This window comes from Vipera berus (genome assembly GCF_964194415.1).
Source record: "Vipera berus genome assembly, chromosome: 1".
Classification (NCBI taxonomy): domain Eukaryota; kingdom Metazoa; phylum Chordata; class Lepidosauria; order Squamata; family Viperidae; genus Vipera; species Vipera berus.
The window spans coordinates 317,038,849-317,058,116 of NC_138202.1; the positions used below are offsets into that span (position 1 = coordinate 317,038,849).

The following is a 19,268-nucleotide window of genomic DNA, read 5'->3' on the forward strand; positions in this document are numbered from 1 at the left end:
TTTTTTAATTAAGCGTACTCCGCTGGAAAGCCCGGACACAAATATCTACCACCTTCAGGCCATTTTGTCATCCAAAGGTAAACGGACACCGTCGGTGTTTTCCTATTGGTTGGCGATGATGTAATGCAGCAGAACATACGGGTCTCTCCCCCCCCCCCAATTCCTGATAAGTACTTGAGAGAAGGCCGCTCCAGTGTTTAGCCAATCAAAAAAAAGAGTCCATTATGGCCTTGGGGACTGGAGTAGGGAGGACAACTAGTTCGATTGCTTTCCAAACACCGCCTCGTTCTCGTTCTCCTCCTCCCCGCCTCATTTGCAGCCCTTACCCAATCAGGGTGCAATATTGACACTCGCCTCTTCGGCTATTTGAGAAGCTCTGTTAAAGGACGCGGAAGCTACGTAAGATGGATATCTTTTTTAGCCAATTGAATGACGGAAAAAATAAAGGCGGGCTAGGGGGGGTGAAAACCAGTATATGTTTTGTAAGAGAAAGAAGTAGTAGGAAATGGGCGGGGTGAATAAGTCAATTGGCACTTGTGTGGCACCAATGAAGCTTCATTCTACAGAACCATGTAGCTTTCTAGAAGCCCGTAGATGAAGGCGGGAACCTGACCTATCGACCAATTGATGTGAAGCTGAGAAAGACTTATACCCAACGGGCGTTTTATAAATGGCAAATGAATTAGCCAATCGGTATTTAGAACGCGAGATTTGACAGGTGAAAGATCCAATGGAAATGTGGGCGGGGACCATAGCGTTTGAGTGACCGTCATTGCGACCAGTAAAGGTAAACCTTTTTCTTTTTTTAAAAAAAATACCGGTTCGACTCTCACTCCCCCCCCCCCGGTCTCTCTGTCTCTCTCTGTCTCTCTCTCTCTCTCTCCGAGGCTCTGGTAAGGGAGGGGGCTCTTGTCCCCTCCTCCCACCCGGTGCATTCTGACGTTGCGCGGCAGGGAAGGAGGGAGGGCCTAGTAGCGGCCGCTGGGATACAGGCTTCCAACATGTCTGCGCTGCTGACTGCGCTTGGATTGCGAGGGCAGAGGCCGACGAAAGGAGAGGCCGCCGCGTGAGGAGGAGAAAGTAGAAGAAGGCGAAGGCGTTCTGTTAAGAGCTGTAGCCTGACCCGACCCGAAGCCTAAAGTGGGGGAGACTGAGGCTCTTCCCGCGGGCGGGCGCGGAGTTTCTAGGCAAGCCAAGAGGCTGCGGCGCCAGGTACAGGCCCGGGCCGGCTCTTTCGGAGGGAAAGATTGCGGGGCGGGGAGTGGGCGATGGCTGACGGGGAGAACGAGGCCTTGTCAGGCGGGAGACGTTGAGCGCGCAGCAAAAAACGACGCAGAGTGGAAGGGAAAGAGGACGGCCTCGGCCTCCGCTGGCGTTTGCGGGCGGCAGCAACCGCGGGGGCTTCTGTGTAAACGCGGAGAAAGCGCAGCGGCTGAATTTGTATCCGCGCTGTAAGGCCAGGGGTGGGTGGGGGGGGGGAAGCGATGGAAGTGGTCCTCGGTCGGAACAACAGGACGGCAACGGGCGGGCTGTGGGGGGGGGTTCTGATCGTAGGCCCCTCGTGGCCGATTGCGGGGGGCCTCCGTGCGGAAGGCGCAGTTTGGGATTGAAGGGAGCGTTTGGTGGGGCCAGAAGCTGGGATGTGGGCTTGGAGGAGCGCGATCTCGCGGTTCCCTGCCTTGGATGGGAAGGGAGAGGCCTGGGCGGACGGAGGAGCTTTTTCTCCAATACATATTAAGGCTGCGTTATTTGGATAATCGACTACAGGGTGGAATTTTATAGTTAGTCCGTTAAAAAAAAAGGCTCAGTAGGGTCAGGCCTCCCCGATTTGCTGATTTTGATAGGATACGCGAACATCTGAAATGTAGATTCTCTGCAGGGGCGGTGCTGGAATTAATAATGCAGGTTGGAACGAATGTTGCCAAAAGGGACAACTCTCTCTCCGTGCTAACCCTGAAGGACATAGCCCCACATTGCTTGTAGTTTTGGTGATGGACAGACTACTAGTGAAATCTATACCTTTTGGCGGTTGGCTGGAATTCAGATCTTGACGGCTGCTTATGTATTTGCTGACTAATTTATTGGTATACATTACAAAGTGATGTTAAACTTTACTTCCATAGAAAACATGTATAATGTAAACTATTTTTTATAAATTTATTTGAAAATATTCCGGTCTCATAAGTGATCCTCTGTAGTTTTGTATTGCTTTCTATGCCCTCATTTTAAGGGAGTACAAATGGAAGACAATTCTAATTTTGCATAATGATTGGAAAACCGAAGATGGTGACTAGAAAGTTGAAGAATAGATTGAAATTTACTCGCAATTGCTTTAGAAAACATCTTGATATTTCATGGGAAAGTACTAATATAAAGTTGGAGTTGTAAATTTGAAGTTATTTGTACCTTGTATTTGTTCAGTGGATGTGTAATTAGTCAAAGGATTTAGCATTGTTAAAGGGAGATGCTATTTGTAGGCTGAATTATTAGATCAATAATAATTGAGAATTTTTATTCAAGTCATATATGGAATAATGAAATTTACGAGGTATGATTTTTAGCACAAGACAGTGATATACAGAAAAAAGGTATTTGCAAAGATGACTCTTACATAGCCATGTGCACTTAGAGATGCTGTTATCCACATACATATATTAAACTAGTGAAATTAATCTGAGTACAATGTGTTCAATGTGGATTTACTACAAGACTGAGCTAAGTGAAAAAAGTGGGATTAAAAGTATTAAGAATTTACAGAAATGGGTCCCCCTTGACATTCTGTTACCGTAGTTTCTTACACCAAATAATTTAGCTTATTTAAAAAGCATCACTATAGTGGAAACCAATTACTTTCTATATCATTTATGTAGAACTTGCCTCCTGTATAGTGGTAGTGTTTTGCTTTTTTGCTGAAGATCTAAGCTTGAATACAGTAATAGGATTGTTTTTTTCTCTAACATAATTTCTTGAAACTTAGGTCCTTAAAAGTTAAGATTAGAATCTCTTGCCATCCATAAAATAAACATTGTGATTTATCACAGCTGATTAGACAGGAGTTTTCTGCCTCCAGTAGGCGTTTTTTATTCTATCACATTATGTTCTTTTCTGCAGCTCCTAAGATCGTGTTTTCTGCTGGTTAGAGTTGTGAGGACTGTACAGTAGGTCTCATTATAACACAGTGGAGGGAATGGAGACATTGCCTGGGGAAAATGATTAGTTTGCATGCCACAACTTATCAACCAAATTGTAAGCTGCTCTGTCCATTTATCAAATATGAAATACACAAAGTGTTACACGACCATTTCTGCAATATCACTTTATAATGGCATCTGATTATTGTAATATGAAGCCTATCTCAAATTAGTAATATTGCCACAACAGTAGCTACATAATGTTACAAACCAAAGGTGGGGAACGATGGCCCTTTTATGATTGTGGACTTCAATTCCCAGAATTCCTGAGCCAGCCATGCTGGTTCAGGAATTCTGGGAGTTGAAGTCCACAAAGAGGTCATCGTTCCCCACCTGCTATAAACTGTTGATGTGGAAATTCTGATACCTTCAAATAATCTATATACAGCAAAATTTGGATAGGGAAGGAAGGTTCTTTGTTGCCCTGTACTACAAAGATGATTGGAAATGTTGAATACAAGATAGATTGATTTTGCATATGTTAAAGATAGCTTGGACAATGTTTCAATAAGTTTGGATGGTGCTGCAGGCAATATGGCAATATATACCGTTCGTAGAGTTAATATGGCCTTTTAATTAGAATTAGTCTTCTAAAATCTCATCTTCAGCAGCTTAATGTAGGTTTGGTATACTTTTAAAATCAATACAATAGAACAATATTTGGTTTTCCTATGCATTTTATTGTTGTGTACTGCAGGAAGCAGGTTGTAAGTTTATCAACTATAATAGAAATAGCATTTAGGCTTATATATCGCCTCAGCGCTTTATAGATTTACAAGGTAGCAACATTATTTGCATATTGCCCAGTTATAATTTTCTAATAACAAATTAAATAAGAGAAATGGTAGCTCGCTAAGCTTACCTGTATTACCTTGCTGCCAGCTGTTGATTCCATCTTAGTTTCCTAATAGTGCTACAGATTTCTAGCTTTAAATGGACAGAAAAGACAATTTAAGAAACAGACGTGTAAAAATATTCTAATATTTAATGGTAGTAGAGCATTGTTGAGTTGCTCAGGTGGTCTTAATCAGCAACTTACTGGTTATGTTTATGTGTATGCTATCTTATTTTTTATTACATAAATTTCTATATTGTTTAAAATTTATCAGTGTATAATCACAAAAGTACTGTACTTAACTGAGGACTTTGGCTATTTAAATGGCAATAGTAGTGCAATACTGCTAGAATTTATTAACAAAATAGCAATTGGGATAAATAAAGCAATCCTGTAAGTTCCTTGAAACTTTAGGAAAGAAGGATTGCAACTTATGACTCCAAGGGCTGGTCCTTACTATGAAATCCTGAATTACTGTTAGACCCTACACTAAAGGTACTTAAGCAAATAAAACATTATACAAACACAAGAATGTCCAAAGCATGTCAGAGGCATGTTTTTCAGTGGCTGCTTTATAACAATAGAACTTCACTTCTCTGGAGTTCTGCCAAAAACCAAATAGTAGCTTGACCATTTAAAGCAGATATGTCAAACTCGCAATGTCACATGACGTTGCACAATGTATTGGAGCCTTTTCGCCATTGCCAGCAATGGGGTGGTGCGGCTTCTGGATGACGCGTCTGGCCCGCGGGACAGCAGTTTGACACCCCTGATTTAAAGCATATGAATTGTTTAATGTTTGGAACGAACTGAAATAGCCAGGAAGCCTGTTGTCTTGGCACCAGCTGAATTCTTCCTTAATATTCTCTTATTCCTTAGCTGTGGATTCTACCATATAGTCTCATTGCCCCTCCCCCATTTTTTTTCTTTAGTATCCAATGTTAAAGGTGAAGCTATTTTTAGTTCTTTTTCTAATAAATGGTATGGTTTATCTGAATATCCAAAAAAAGGTACTGCAAATTTTCCAGTGGACACAACTCATTATACTTTATTATGACTTAAATCATTGAAACCTAATGAAAGCAGTGACTGCATTGCATTCATACCTTGTTCCTTTGACTTGCCAGTTTTTTAATTAGAAGTGAAATTGCAAAGTACCTTAATACCTAATGTTTCTTGCATTATTAATATAAAAAAGTACAATGCAAGAGTACAATAAGGAGGTTCAGAGTATGAATCTCTAAGGAAAAGTTGCTATATAATAAACATCAAATTTGGTTATGAGTAACGTACCTTTCACCATTAGTTTCACTAGATTTCACTAGATTCCAATAACAATAACCGGTAATCTCTGCAATTACCGGTACATGAGAACATTTCAGGTCTTGAAATCAATGTATTTGTGATCTGCTTATCTCATCTTCCAATTTTAAATTCTCTCTTCTGGAGAAACTGCACGCTAGTTTTTCATGGAATTGAAGATTATGGTTCTATAACAAGTTTTGTAATGAGATGTTAGAATAAATCAGTAGTAAGACCACTATATAGTGTATGCCAGAAATGACAAACATAGTGAAAAAGTAGGATAGAAAAGTTTAGTTGGTGTGAAAGAAGAGTAAAAAAGGGAATATAATCTGATTTCCTTTCATTCAGGAAGAATCAGGCTACATACCAGATTTTTTTCTAAATCATAAATATTTAGATAGTAGAAAATATTTAGATAGCAGAAATGAATAGCTTTCACTAGATGTTTCATTTGCTACTCGGTTAAGGTTACCAAATAATTCAGTAATGGATACTGTTTTAAAGATTCTTGCTAACTCAGTACAGATGTTACTGCAGTAACATCTGCAGTATACTTGCAGTATACTTGCAAATATATGGAAGTATGACTATAGGAATAACTAAATCTTTGTAAGCAGCTTTTAAAATATATGGATAATTTTCCAGCATCTGAGGGTTCAGAAATAATAGCATTTTAAAAAATTGTGTATCTTTTGTAATTTTTGAGCCCAGTTGAAATGTACAATGGGAATGAAGGTAGAAATCTGCAGAAATTAAATGTCATTCTGTTCTTTGCAAAAATAATCACTTTCCTTGAGTATTGGGCTCTCTTGAACCTGGAGTATTTGTTATAGGAATTGTTGAGCCTTCCATTTACAAAGGCCCAAAATGATACTTTCTATCATTACTATTAACTAGTTTGCAGTATTAGTTTTGATGTATAATAGACATTTCTTTAGCAACTGATTTTATTGGGTGATTTCCTGAATTTCTTAATAACATACATGATATACCATATATTGTTTCACATATAATAGCTAATAGTATTTTTTCCATATGCATTTTGGGTTTTTTCCCCAGCATATTTTTTTTCTGCCTCACAACTCCTCAACCTTATGCAAAATGTTGATTTCATTTTTTTAAAAAATGAATCTAATACATATTCAGAATTAAATATCAGAACCTAAGTTGCTGATTTTCTATCTACTAATAAACACTTTATATTTAAATAATTTTACACATAATATTTAATAAGCAAGAATTCTAACTTAAATTGTTAAGAACTTTTCAGAGCTGAGCATAGTGAATTGGTTTTCAGGCCATTTTGTATAACTTTGACTTTGAGTTATAAAACTAACAAGTCTTAAGTTCATAGAATTTTTGCATTTGTTGTTATGTTCTGCCTATTAAAAAAAACATAAGTGGCCCCATTCATGCAGCATACTAAGCAGTATTTTACTGTGTTGTGGAGAGAAACCATTCAGTTGTGATTCATTTACTACATATGGCTTAGTGCATTGTGTCAGGCCCTATGATATACAAGATATACAGTTGACCTATTTTATCAGAATGGAAAATACTCTGACAGATTAAAAAAGTGAAGAAATCCATCTATATTCAATTTAAACATGTTTCATTACAGAAAGACAGAAATGGGAATATCTGTAGAAAATATGTGTGCACAAATGGGAATTTATAGAATTGGAGATTTATAGAAATGGTGAGATGAATGTATACACTGCGGAAGATAGGTGTGCAATGCACAGAAAGAAAATCTGAATCCAGGAGAGGCATAGAGAAATGCAGAAACAGAAGGACTAGAAGTAACAGTTTTGAAACAGAAACTTGTACTTGCTCTTATATGAACAAAAACGTAACTAAATCTAAAAATAATGAGTCTTTGTTGGAAACAATAACATGTATTTTCAGTGTATACACTATTAATAGTGATCCATTGAGTTGGATCTTTGTATACAAAAGCATGCGTTTCCATACTCTGAAGGAAATTATTAGATACTAAAAGAAGTGAGGGTTGGTCGGGGGAATCTTGGGATGGAGTGGAGAATCATCAGAAGAAAAGAATGAGCAAGCTTCAGTTTGCTTAGTGATCATGGAATGCTTGGGATGGATAGAAATGGGATATTGTACAGAAAGGAGTTGTCCATTTCTAGAATGGTTGATACACATTCCCTTTAGAGACATTTTTATTACAGCTCTGTTGTAAAAGTTGTGTATTGTGTTTAAAAAGTAAATAGTAATAGAGCATGTGCTTTCATAGCCTCCTGTGTACAAACTTTCAAATACTGGTAATCCTTAACTTATGACTAATGGATCCTTGGAATTTCCATTGTAAGGCATTACAGTCGTATGTTGAGGCATCCGTGTGGCCGGACCTGATTTTTTAACTTTTTTGCAGTGGTCATTGTGAACATTACGGTTGTTATGCAAATCAGAGTAATCCTATGAGTGGTTTTTGCTGAAAACCAACTGAAAAGATCAGAAACTGGCAGAAATAATAATAATAATAATAACAATAACAACAACAACAACAACAACAACAATAATAATAATAATAATAATAATAATAATAGTAACCATGAATGCTTAAACTGGATGTAAAAGTGAACTGGTTGCCAAGTGCCCACAATGCTGTCATGTGTCCATGGGCATCTGTGCAGCTGTTGGAATTCCAGAACCAGATCATAAGTAGTAGCTTTTGGTGGGTATATTCAAGTTCCAAGTTGCTAAACCTGAGTAATGTACTGTATTTACCTGAAAATAATGTATAAGACATTACCCTCTTCTCTGAAGAAAATACTCTTGTAATTAACATATTTACGTTTAATATAGAAACATAGAAAACTGATGGCAGAAAAAACCCATTGGTCCATTGAATCTGCCTTTAAGGTTTTGTTTGTTTTTGTTTTGTTTTTAATTTATTATTTTAATCATTTTTATTTTATTTTATTTTATTTTTATTTTATTTAATTTTTTTACTTATTTTTAATTTTTGTCATATGATAGACATGGGTTCATCCCAAGCATATTTAAACTCAGTTACTGACGACCCATTACCTCCACTAGAAGTTGGTTCCAAGTTTCCACTATTTCTGTGAAGTAATAGTATGTAACACTATTTTTTAACTTCCCTCCTGCCAGTTTGAGGTTATGCCCCCATGTTCTTGATTTTTGTTAAATATTGTAAAGACTGCCTTCTAGAACCTTATTGACACCCTTAATATATTTGAAGGTTTCAGTCATGTATGTCCCTCTTTCCCTTCTGAGTTCCAAGTTATAGATATTCAGTTCATCTAGCCTGATATGTTTTGTCCCTCGAGGTCTCCAGAACTGGACACTGTATTCCAAATGTGCATCTGTAATGTGCATCGTTTAGGGATTAGGGCCTCCTTTTTCTTGCTGTTGATCCTCTAGTGATGCATCCCAGAATTTTGTTTGCCTTCACAGATGCCTGATCACACACTGTTTCTCATTTTGCAATCATCTGCTATGAGCACACTTAAATCCTTTTCTTTGTTGTTCTGTCTGACATTGTACCTCCATTACTGTACTCTGCCAGAGGATTCTTTTTCCCCAGATGCATGATCTTACATGTAAAAACACTGAACTGCAGTTTCCACATTTTTGATCAATTTTCCAGCAATGCCAAATCAACTCCCATCACACATTTTTGTGTAATCAGCAGAAAGACAAACCTTAGCTATCCTTCTGTTATGTCACTTACAAGCACATTGAACAAAATAGGTTCTAGGACTAAGCCTTATGGCACATCGCTTATGACTGGTCTCTGTTCAGACAGTGCCTCACTAATAATCACACTCTGGAGTCTATACCTGAGCCAACTTCCTATGCACTGAACCACCCAGTGGTTAGGCCCTTGCCTGTACAACTTTTTAATGAGCTCATTATGTGAAACTGTATCAAATGTTTTGCTAAAATCCAGTTAGGCTATATCCAGAGTACCACTTTCGTTCAAAACATTTGTGACCTCGTAAAAAAAAAATCAGATTAGTTTGACATGATCTGCCTTCAGTAAAGCCATGCTGCTTTGGGGTCCATGAAGTTGTGCGGTTTTAAATGTTAATCCTTTTTTCCAGGAGTGATTCCATTAACTTTACTACTACAGATGTTTAGTTCACCGGCCTATAGTTTCCAGCTTTTTTCCTTGCCCCTTTCCTGTAGATTGGTACAAAATTAGTTGTTTGCCAGTCCTGGGCAACTTCACCCATTAGGAGAGACTGGTTAAACAGATCAGTTAATGGTCCACTGAGCCCACCTGGAAGTTCTCTCAGAACACTGGGATGAATACCATCTGGACCCATCTGCTACCTCCACCTCTAAAAACGTGGAGAAGAACCTGCACTGCTATGACTAATATGGTCCTCCAATTTGTTTTTGTTAATAATAATAATAATAATAATAATAATAATAATAATAATAATAATAATAATAATAATAATAATAATAAAAAATAATAAAATAATAATAAGTTGGAAGGGACCTTGGAGGTCATCTAGTCCAACCCCCTGCTAAGGCAGGAAACCCTATACCATTTCAGACAAATGGCTGTCCAGTCTCTTCTTAAAAACTTCCAGTGTTGGAGCATTCACCACTTCTGGAGGCAAGGTTGTTCCACTGGTTAGTTGTTCTAACTGTCAGGAAGTTTCTCCTTAGTTCTAGGTTGCTTCTCTCCTTGATTAGTTTCCATCTGTTGCTTCTTGTCCTGCTTTCAGGCGCTTTGGAGAATAGCTTGGCTCCCTCTTCTTTGTGGCGGCCCCTGAGATATTGGAACACTGCTATCATGGCATCTACTTTTGAGAAAACTGAGCAGAAGAATTTGATTGGATGGTTTGGTACAGCCAGGTCTCGCTTAACCTGAGAATTGTTTAAATCTTTGATTTTAGTGATTACACAGTTTTTTTTTCACCTTTTGTTGCTAATGTAACTAAAAAGGTTTTGTTCACCCCGCCCTTTTAAATAGATTTAGTCAGTTCTTCTTTCTGCACTTTTTAGTTGCACTAATAACTTATTTGACTTCCCTCTGTAGCTCCTTATATACCTCTCAGCTACATTTCTGTTATTTTCATTTTTGTATCTTTGCTGATATATCTGATATATCTCTCCTTTACTATTTATTCTATGTACATCTGCTGTAAACCAGAGTGGGTTTGTCTTTTGTTTTCACTAATGAGCCTCAGGTAGAGAGACTAGTTGTACCCAGGATGGCAGATTTTATCAGCGTACACTGAGCACTGACTCCTATCACTTTATACCACCCTTTAAATTTATGTTTTAGATAATCTCCCATTTTGGTAAAAGTTGTCTGCTTCAAGTCTATAGAACTTTAGTTGCAGTGTATGCTGTATTACTTTTAATGTTAAACCAAAGGCATTGGTGATCACTAGAACCTAATTTTTCTCCCAATTCAGCTTCTGGTAACCAATCCCTATTTTGTCAAAACTAGTTCTAGAATTTGCCTCTTGTTGGGCATTTTACTAATTGTTTTAGAGAAGCACCTTTTAATGTCTCTAACATATTCCTGCTCCTGCTTTTAAGTGCATTTGAAAGATTCCACTTAACATCTGGCATGTTGATTAAAATCTCTCCTTTCATTGCCATCTGGGTTCTCTCCTCAACCAGAATGCTATCATAATCCTTTGAATGTCCTGGGGGCCTGTATGTGACACCATTTCATGTTTTAATTATCTCAAGTTGTCTTGTGAGGGCTGCACGTTATAATGTGATCTAAAAATGTTTGGCTAAATAAAATAAAATTTTCTCAGAGGAAAAAGAAAACTTCCCCCAAAGAAGAGTACCGGTAAATAGAAAAGGTTTAGAAACACAGAAAAAATCATGTGTACATGTAGTCCTCGATTTATCACCATTCATTTAATGACTTTTCAAAAGTACGCCTCTTTGGAGAAAGTGAATCTGTCTCAACAGATGTCTGCTATGTCTGCTTAGGACAGAAATTTTGGTCCCAATCGTGACTGTAAATCCTTGATTTATGACTAATTGAGCTCAGAATTATAGTCATAAGTTGTTGCAGTTGTAAATTGAGCATCATGTGATTAGATTTGAAATTTCGATCATTTTTAACAATGATTGTTAAGCGAACACTGCAGTTGTTAGTTGAATGCCACTTTAAGCAAATCCATTTTCCTCAATGGATGTTTTTTTGCTGGAAATTGTGGTCATGTGACTCAGACACTAGAAACAGCAATAAAGGTGAGCTGTTGCAAGCACCCAAAATGTGATCACATGATTGCAGGAGTGTGTGTGGCCATCATAACTCTGAAAACAGGTTGTAAATAGTTCTGGGGACATCCATCATAACTTTAAATGGCCATTAAGTAATAAGTCGAGAACTAAGTGTAATACTAAAGTAGTTAAATTCAAAATTGCCAGTTTCAGCTGAAAACAGTAGAGATGCCCTACTGTCCATCTGTGCAGGTGACCACTTAGTAATATGCATACATAATGTGTGCAAATGTTTACCTTAAAAATATGACTTGGCAATATACAAATTGTTAAATACTTATTATTATTATTATTATTATTATTATTATTATTATTATTATTATTATTATTATTATTTATATTTTTATACCGCCCTTCTCCCGAAGGACTCAGGGCGGTGTACAGGGCAATAAATATAAAAAACAGAATACAAAAGTTAAAAAATGATTAAATATAATGAGCAAATTTAAAATTTAAAACAATAATTAAAAACATATTAAAACCCCATCCTAACCCATCAGACCAGGCCAGATTGCTCAAATAAATACGTTTTTACATCGCGCCGGAAGGAGCGAAGGTCGGGGGCCATCCGGAGCTCAACCGGCAAGCGGTTCCACAGGTCTGGCGCGCCCAGAGAACGCCCTCCCCCTGGAGGCCACCAATCGGCATTCTTTGATCGGAGGCACCCTGAGGAGGCCCTCTCTGTGGGAGCGCACTGGACGGAGGGAAGTTGACGCCAGCCACAGGTGTTGCCGTAGGTAATCCGGACCCATGCCATGTAGGGCTTTGTAAGTCATGATATAGTTCAATAATGATACAAATAGTTAAAATCAACAGTCATAGTTGAAGTGGTGCAATATATAAAACCCCCTTTGTTAGTATCTATATCCTAATTAGTTAAAAAAACCTTGTAAGATAACTTCTCTTAACCAGTTTCAGAAGCAACTGTGTCTTGATAGTGAGGAATTGCATGCATCCCCCCCCCCCCGTCTGTTCTAGTTGGAAAAGGCCAATGGCATCTTGATACTTTGGCAGATAGGACTTTAAAAACTAATGCTAACACTTTAAAATGCACCTGGAAGTTTACTAGTGGCCGTCAGAAGATTTGATCACAAATGTAATGTGCTTGTGACATCTAAGTGCTAGTTAACACACACAGTCTGCAGCAAAAACAGCAAGAAACATGGAAAGGAAGGAGAAATGCACTGAGAAAAAAAAGGAAAATGGGAATAAAAGTGGATGGAAATAGATGAGGAAAAAAGTTAAATGAATTGGGAGGAAAGAGAAAAGCCTTGTTTAAATATTACAAAGAGTTAAAATCATTTGGCAAACTCTCAAGCAGCTATATATTTTCAAAGGTACAAATCTAAAAGCAGAGAGAATTGCAAATTTTATTAGCATTTTATTTTCAGCAAATGATCCCACATAGACACACTAATATTTGCTAAGAGAACATAGTCTTTTTATTGAGTAAATTAGGAGCACCTAATTTCTCTAAGACTAGAAAGTTTTAACTGGCATGTTTTTATTTTTTTTATTTCTGTATAGCGATACTTTCTTCCTCATGAAATCTTTTATTTTACTCTGAATCCTTACATCTCTTCCCTTTGGTCTTTATTTATGATGGATAAGCTAACTATGTAAATTCATTATTTTAAGTCCCTGTATTACATTTACAAGTCAATTTACAGTGATACTCCTTGCTTCTTAAAATTCCATTATAAAGAATGTGCTGTCTTAATTAAAAATTCCTGGTTGTTTATCTTGGCACTATAGTGTCACATTTTGAATATCTGTTAGTGCCATTATTATGTTAGTGCCATTTTATCTTAAAATGTTAGTTTCTGCAGACCTGATGCTCCCTTCATGTCCTAGTAGTGTAACTGTGTGGAATTATCGACCTCAAGAGCTAATAAACTAGGAGCTGTTTTTATTATCATGATCAGTTAATGGTATTTGATCCTGGATGGATTGGAGACAATGTGGTAGTGAGTTTATGAGAGAATAGAAGCTGCTTGTGGACTTTCTGTGAGTTAAATACAATAATAGATTGTTAACAGAGCTCTCTGAGGTTTAGCTTCATGGTTGGACTGCCTGTTAACTTTTTTTATAGGAGATACATGGTTGATTGGTAATATATTTCTATAATTGTGGTATTTTTTTAATGTTATATAACAATTTTGCAAATACAGATGCAAACATTTATAAATTAGTGACCTGTTTTGCAAGGGGGAATGGGAATAATTCTTGCTTAAATATATTTTATCGTTCAACCAGAGGGGACATTTTGTCTCTAAGCTTGATATTTTGTTTTATACAGTTGTTTGTTTTTATGTTTTTGTATTGTAATTCTTTTTTTTTATTCTGTATTTTAACTTTGAAAATAAATAAAAAAATATAGAACAAAGCTGGATTCTATATAATCCTATTGATAGCGGCTTTAATATGTAGTGTTGTACTATAGCTGTAAGGGACGCGGTGGCTCAGTGGGTTAGGACGCTGAGCTTGTCGATCAGAAGGTCGGCAGTTTGGCGGGTCGAATCCCGAGTGCCGCATAACAGAGTGAGCGCCTGTTACTCGTCCCAGCTTCTGCCAACCTAGCAGTTCGAAAGCACGTAAAAATGCAAGTAGAAAAATAGGGACCACTACGGTGGGAAGGTAACAGCGTTCCGTGCGCCTTTGGCATCTAGTCATCCCGGCCACATGACCACGGAGTCGTCCTCGGACAAGCCCTGGCTCTTCGGCTTTAAAACGGAGATGAGCACCGGCCCCTAGAGTCAGAAACGACTAGCACGTATGTGCGGGGGAACCTTTACCTTTACCTTACATAGCTGTACAAATGATAACATGAAGCAGAAAGCATCTTTAAAATTAAATTCAGGAAAAGTGTGAGAACAGGGAAATGAAGACTTATCAAGAATGCAGCTATCTTAAAGCAAACATACCTGGTTAATTTTCTGGAACTCAGCTCAGTAAAATGGTGTGATTACTGTGAAGTGAGAAAGGATTATTATTTTGGATAAATCATGTCCTTAAATAAAAGGTAAAAATCTCTCAGGGTAGAAATTAAATATTTACTCATAACATTTTAGTTTTCTTCCCCCCTCCCTTTTTGGTAGGTGTATCTTTACACAATACAATTATGGAAATATTGGCATTTAACTCAGATTAAAAAACATCTCTGAGGGAAATGGGTGATTTAGAAAATGGATGGATGGATGGATGGATTCTTTAAAATCCTTTTTGAGTTTGTTAAAATTAAAAATGTATTCTATTTTTTATGTTAATTCCTCTGTAATATATTATGCACTGATTGTATAACTTTGGTTACTTCTTTACTTGTAAGTAGTACTGATCTTTCTTGAAAAAAAAATACCTCAAGCCAAACCCAAATCTTATGATGGTGTAGATATTACTGTATCATTTTCTTTGGATTAGTATGGAAGTGATTTACTTTTTTGCACATATTTGTTTTTTTATCAGTCTAACTTGAGGAACTTTCCTAGGTTTGCTAAGAGCATATAACTAAAATTTAATAAATGATAAAAGGCATTTTCCCATAGAAATGAGATTTTGCCTTCTTCTTTGAGCTGACAAAGGTTGTTTAGATGCATCCTTGTTGAGACAACTATACAGGTAATCCTTGATTTAACCACAGTTCGTTTAGTGACTGAAATTATCAGGGCACTGAAAAAAGTGACTTGTGACTGTTTTTCACACGGACAATTGTTGTGGAATCCCCATGGTCACGTGATCAAAATTCAGACGCTTGGTAACTGACTCATATTTATGATGGTTGCAGTGTCCTGAGGTCATGTGATTACCTTTTGCAACCCTTTGACCAGCAAAGTCAATGGGGAAGCCAGATTCACTTAACAAGTGAGTTACTAACTTAACAACTGCAGTCATTCACTTAACAACTGTGGCAAGAAAGGTAGTAAAATGGGGCAAAACTCAACAAGTGTCTCACTTAGCAACAGAAATTTTGGGCTCAATTGTGGTCTTAAGTCATGGACTACTTGTACAGTATTTTGCAACACTGCCATGGGAAAAAGTCTGAGAATTGTAGTAATAATTCCTTCCTATGTAATTTTTCTGTTTTGGACTAGAAATAGATGATTAACATATTGGCTGAGGTGTACAAAAAAGCATGTATAGATTTAATTTAAGCTCTTGAAATTGTTCTCCAGCTGGTCAGAGTTAAAAGTTTGCTAATAGTGTTTTTAGAGATTGTTTTCAGGAGAACGAATTAAAATATCTAAAGAAAGTATTATTAATATTAAAAGTAGCATGCTTATATTAAATCTCTTGTCCTGTCATAAGAATGTATAATCTGATCCATTGAGGATTGTCTGGATACCTTTTCCTGCAGGGTATTCTCGGATCTGTTTGGATCAAGGTTGCACTCAAACTGGATTAAGTGCCAGAGGACTTTAGGACTTAAATGACTATGAAATGAATGGTAACAGCCATTAACATTAATAGAGCAATCAGCGCTAGGCGTGGGAAAGCAGATTAAAAGGGCTGGAGTGATATATACAAAATATCTCAAGACATTCAGGGCAGAGCTTCCATTAGCTTAGTTTTAAAATGTAATACTTGCATCTCAGCTAAGTGGGTAGAATCATAAATTTTAAGATTACCGTAGTTTCCGGCGTATAAGACGACTTTTTAACCCATGAAAATCTTCTCAAAAGTCAGGGGTCGTCTTATACGCCGGGTGCTGAAACTTTAGGGACAGGGCTGGCTGGAAAACCTGGAGCGGATCTCCCATTTAGTCTGCGCAGGGAAAGCGGGACCAATTGGAGAAGAAGCTGCTGTCTGTAATTTTTTACAGGCTGGGGTCTGGGCGTCTTTCCTTCTAAAGTTGAAGAGCAGCTGTAGGCAGGTGGGGAATGCAAGAGCAACTTGAAAGGCAGGTGGGGAATGCCATAGCCAGAGCAGCTGCTTAGCTCTAAGGACACATTTGACTCAGGAACTGGGTGGGCTGGCTGGAAAACCTGGAGCGGATCTCCCATTTGGTCTTTTTTTTAAAAAATCCCATTTATATCCCACCCTTCTCTGAAGACTCAGGGCGGCTTACAATTTAAAGCACAAATCAATGTGCTTAGCAATAGCCTTCATTCTATGTATATGCCTGCTTATTAGGGCTTTCGTCCCCCCCCCAAGCAGCATTATTACAAAGTCAGCTTATTGCTCCCAACAATCTGAGTCCTCATTTTACCTACCTCGGAAGGATGGAAGGCTGACTCAACCTTGAGCCTGGTGGGATGAGAACCTGCACTAATTGCAGGCAGCTGGTGTTACTTAAGGCTCTGCGCAGGGAAAACTTTAGAGTGAATTAGGAAAAGTGAAAAAGTGAATTAGGAAAATAGGAAACGGTTGCTGGAATTGGGTATGTGTAGTTTAACGAAGAGAAGAGTGAGGGGTGACATGATAGCAGTGATCCAATATCTCAGGGGCTGCCACAAAGAAGAGGGAGCCAAGCTATTCTCCAAAGCACAAAGCACCTGAAAGCAGGACAAGAAGCAACGGATGGAAACTAGTCAAGGAGAGAAGCAACCTAGAACTAAGGAGAAACTTCCTGACAGTTAGAACAATTAACCAGTGGAACAACCTGCCTCCAGAGGTGGTGAATGCTCCAACACTGGAGGTTTTTAAGAAGAGACTGGACAGCCATTTGTCTGAAATGGTATAGGGTTTCCTGCCTGAGCAGGGGGTTGGACTAGATGACCTCCAAGGTCCCTTCCAACATTATTATTATTATTATTATTATTATTATTATTATTATTATTATTATTATTATTATTATTATTATTATTAAGTTTAATCCACTTGCACTGTTTTATGTTTACATGTTTGATGACAAAGAGCCTTATGTTTATAAGTGACAGTTTTCCTACTAAGTACCTGCATGTCATAAGCATTTGAATTAAAATTACCATATTAAAATCAAATCTGATGTTTTTTAATTTTTATTTGGTGTGCGTTGGAAGAGGGGTAGTCTTATACGGCGAGTATAGCCCAAACCCTATAATTTAACAGGAAATGTAGGGGGTCGTCTTATACGCCCAGTCGTCTTATACGCTGGAAAATACGGTATCTACTTAGATTATCTTCTTAATTTTATTAGGGATCTAAGTTCTTTCCTGTGTATGTGCGTGCCCCCCCAACAAATTAAGTGCATTCTCATTTGCATGACTAAAATGTCAAGAACCCATTTTTTTCATTCACCAACTCATAAATTAGTCATAAGTTGTTAATCCAACACATATGCAGATGAGCTTTCCCCAGGTTCAAATAGAAAGTTTTTATTCATATACTTTTAATTTTAAATTGTACTTGGCATCAGAATGCTTCTAAACTACCTGAGGTGTTATTCAACTCAAGCATTGCTGATTATAGATTTCAGCTGACCTTGGATGTGTCATGTGTTCTGCAATAAAGTTATGATGCTGGAGTAATTTCTCATCAGAGAAAAGTGGTCTTGCTTTTTTAAAAAAAATATTGCAAGAGTTCTATATTATAATTATTATATTGGCTCAAGATTTGATGAAGTGGAAATGTCAGCATCACTAATTTTCAGAATTCAACTCAGCCTAGAAATTTTTATTGTATACATAGTGGAGTCCTTGCTGTTCTCTGAGCTTGATTGTTTGTTCACCACCCAACTAGGTAGCACCATCATTCTCTGCTATTGGAACATTGAATAGCTCTCTGTTCACTCAAAGAGCTTTATCTTAAACAGCAGCCACTTGTATCTTTGGGAAGTTCTGCATAACATCTTCATTCTAAATCCTTTTCCAGCATATTTCATTAGAGAGTTATGACAGATGTTTAATACTAAGGCTAACTGAATATTCACTTTTCTTTTGTAGTTTAAATTGATAGAAGAGTTCAGAATTCTGGTATAATTTACTGAAGCCTCTTTACATTTTTAAAATATGAAAATAAATTTGATGATGATTTAAGTCTGCTTTCACCTATTATTTTCTAACTAGTAGATATCATATGATTGAAGATGAGTTCAGTAACCATCTAGTTAAAAAGTTTTAAACAGAAAAATATATTGCTAAATGTAACAGAAGTGACTTTCCTATGTCGAAGTAAGTTTGGAATTAGAAATGGATTTGCAGTTGGAAAACTAAGTGTTACTGCTCCTGTCAATTCTGTATGTATTGATATTTAGAATTTTTTAAATTTAGGAGATGGTAAACATATTTGATATTTATCATAATCATAATAGTAAAGTTGGAAGGGACCTTGGAGGTCATCTAGTCCAACCCCCTGCTCAGGCAGGAAACCCTATACCATTTCAGACAGATGGCTGTCCAGTCTCTTTTTAAAAACTTCCAGTGTTGGAGCATTCACAGCTTCTGGAGGCAGATTGTTCCACTGATTAATTGTTCTAACTGTCAGGAAATATGCTTAAATATACTTAAATGCTTTTTATACTTTCTAAGAGCTACTAGAATCCAGATCCTAGGTAACCCTGGTAACAGAAGCTAGCCAGAGTAATGCCTTACGACACTGGCCAACTTAAATGTGCAATAAAATACAGGGTAGTTTCTCCCTCAAGTTTCTATTTTGGACTTTTGAGTTTGAAAAAGAGTTGGGAGTAAAAGAACAGAAGACAATCTTTCTGGCAAACTTATTTCTCTCTTTCTAATTCTACTTCAGTGTGCTTTTGTTAATTATTA

At 37.3% G+C, this 19,268-nt stretch overlaps 1 protein-coding gene across 3 annotated transcripts in view; it reads left to right on the top strand.

Moving 5' to 3' along the window:
- Positions 1 to 907: 907 nt before the first annotated feature.
- The window catches only part of PPM1B (protein phosphatase, Mg2+/Mn2+ dependent 1B), an 82,356-nt gene continuing 63,995 nt past the window's right edge, over positions 908 to 19,268 (top strand). For 2 of the 3 annotated variants that reach the window (XM_081315246.1, XM_081315248.1), the window contains exon 1: positions 908 to 1,212. The gene's annotated coding sequence lies outside the window, so the exon portion shown is untranslated. The remainder of the gene's footprint in view (positions 1,213 to 19,268) is intronic. The other variant, XM_081315247.1, reaches the window with a different exon arrangement.